The sequence below is a fragment of the Coenobita brevimanus genome, chromosome 6 (genome assembly GCF_032717465.1).
Source record: "Coenobita brevimanus isolate Jiangsu-jjx chromosome 6, ASM3271746v2, whole genome shotgun sequence".
Taxonomy (NCBI): domain Eukaryota; kingdom Metazoa; phylum Arthropoda; class Malacostraca; order Decapoda; family Coenobitidae; genus Coenobita; species Coenobita brevimanus.
Genome location: NC_136959.1, coordinates 8,014,664 through 8,017,597, shown reverse-complemented (window position 1 = coordinate 8,017,597; position 2,934 = coordinate 8,014,664).

Genomic DNA, 2,934 nt, shown 5'->3' with positions numbered 1-2,934 from the left:
TTAAGCGACTGGCAATATCCACTGACTTACAACCATACAATATGGATCTTTTCTGAGGGAATGGGGAATTGTAAGGAGTCTACGTTGTTGCTTAGTTCATTCCAGTTGTTAAAGTGTATGGGCACGGCGTGATTGCCTTAGGGAATTTCATTCACTTGCTATCCAATTTACCGAAGTGAAAGACGTCCAGTTGCAATGTAATAAAAGAAGAAGAAGCACGCACGGAGTGCAACACCCATGCCCTTCAAACAGTCTGAGGGACGAATATTTGACCTTGTCCAGTACCTCTGATTTTGAACCTGTTGTTTTCAAAATCAATTAATTCATGCCTTACCCTTAAAACATACAGTGACTTTGTCTCAAATCGGATTTTTTTTCTGGACCTTTCCGTGTGATCCTGACCTTTTCTCAAAATCAAATCTCATTATTTATATTTTACGCTGGACCCCTCTACAGAGCTTTGCCTAAATCGGGTATAAATTGTATAAGATGAGCTTGCCATAGAACCTCGACCTTTGAAATACTTTTCTTTAAATAACAGGTCAGTCCCTTGGCTGATCGTCAACCATACACAATGATTGAATGAAATTAGATAAAACTGCTTTGGATATTTTGTTCACACACAGACACAAGGATAGAATTTTGACCTTGCACTCTCATCTTGACCTTTGACTGATTGTACTCAAAACATAAATCCCTGCTGTCTTGTCTTGCCATCAACCACTCCATCAAGCCGGGTATAAATAAATTAAAAACTGCTTCAATAGATCCCTCTAGGTCAGACGTTGACTTTACCTAAGGACCTTCACCTTTGACCCATTTCTCTAACAAAAGAATCTGTCAGCTCCTTAGCTAACCCTAAAGTCTTCCGACAAGTAGGTTAAAATTAAAAAAGAAAACCTGTATTCCTTTATTCACTCAGATAAACAGAGAGCTATAAAGGCAGGCAGAGAAACAAAGACACAAGCTGATGACAGCACAATATACGCTCTCCTGTCGCGATCGCGGGTGAAACAAGGAGCATCAGAGTGCAACATCTGCGTCCACAAGCTGATCTAAGGGCTGAACAACTGAATTTGCCCTGTGACGTTGACCTACTACTGGTTACTCTAAAAAGCGAATTACTTTCTCCTTGTCTGATCCTTATCCCTTCCATCAAGTTTGGTCCTAATCATATTACAAATGTTTAAACTGACAGCCCTGTGACCATGAATTTTGATCTTTTGTTGTGACCTTGACCTATCGCTGGTTGTAAGTATTGGCTTTTTTTAAACCCCAGGTAACCTGCTCAGTATTAAATTCTTATGATGTCCAACAAAAGCTAATGATCCATAATATTCTAATTCACAGGTGACTTAATTGTTTGTACTGTTGGCTGATATTGTGTCTGTACTGTTGGCTGATATTATAATTGTACAATTGATTGATTACGAGCCAGCGGGCGCAGCAATGATTATTCTACGTTCAGCTGTGACATGAGAGGCTCAACACGAGCCGGCCCGGCCCGACAATACATGGCCCAATCACGATGGTTTTCAGAGGCTAATAACTTTTTTACTACGTGAGATAGAGAAGAGATTCTTTCAGCATGTAGTGGATACATTCAATAAATTTTGTTTTTAGCTATATATTTACTTATGAGACCAAAGTAACCCCTTGGAATCCCAGCTTTCCAATGGAATATACCGAGTGTTGCAGTTGACATGCTCCATTATGAAATCGAGTTTTTCAAGATTTCCTGTTGTATTACTATGTTGCTTCCGTGAATTCTAACAATTAGATGTCGGATATTACGCTCATAATTTTACATGAACGTCTTTTTATGTTTTGGGGGTGAAATCAGCATGGGTAGTCGCCCCATTTCTGGGTTTTATCATTCGATCAATAGCCAAGAGTTAACCGACCCAGTTCGTTGACACGGCAAGTAGGAAGCAGAGAACTGAACATTGTGTGTGTATTAAATGCGACAGTGCCTCGCTATATGTACATCCAAAGAGAAAACGTGAGAGAGAGAGAAAAAACGTGAGTAGTAAATAGTTTAGCTCAATTATTCTTCTGATATTGTTCAACAGCCTCACCTGAAATGTTCAAAGTTTACACCAAGATGAAATTATGCTGATAGGCGTGTGTACAAATGCTCACACGCTCGTTTACACCAAGATGAAATTATGCTGATAGGCGTGTGTACAAATGCTTACACGCTCGTCATGCGCTCACAAAGGGCACTTTACTGGTATTATGTTTGTACTGTTGGATCATATTATGTTTGTACTGTTGGTTGATATTATGTTTGTTCTGTTGGCTGATATATAAACAACAAACCTTTAGCATGGGGTCTCAATATGGGGTTCGAGATCATCCAGGGGTTTGTAAGAGGATTTCCGGGGGATACTGAGATGGCTGATGAAAAGATGGTAAAATCTCCTGAGAGAGAGAGTTTTCATAAAATCTCAAATTTTGTATAAGCTGAAAGGATTCTCTTGGTATAAAATACTCCTATGTGCATACACAACTGACGGAACACCAGAAATGCTTGGCCGTCAATCGAGGCTTCGAGGAAGTGTGAATGAGGCGAATCCTGAAACAAGGTATCTTCACTGCATACTTCATAGATATGCTCTATCATCTAGAACTCTCCTACCTGAGTTAAGATTAATACTCGATGATGTTGTGCACACAGCAAATACCATCGAGACAAGTGCCCTAAATACGGGACTCTTCCACCTACCGTGCCGAGAGTTTGGAGCAGATGAAGTGTTACTCTTTCACATTGAGGTTCGCTGGTTGTCACGGAGGAAAGTGACATCAAGAGTTGGGTCACTGAAGGAGGATCTTTCTGAATTCTTGAAACGTGATAACAAGACATCGCTTAAGGTCACCAAGAAACTGTCAAACAACCAGACTCCAAAACCTCGGTTACTTGAAGGAGATATT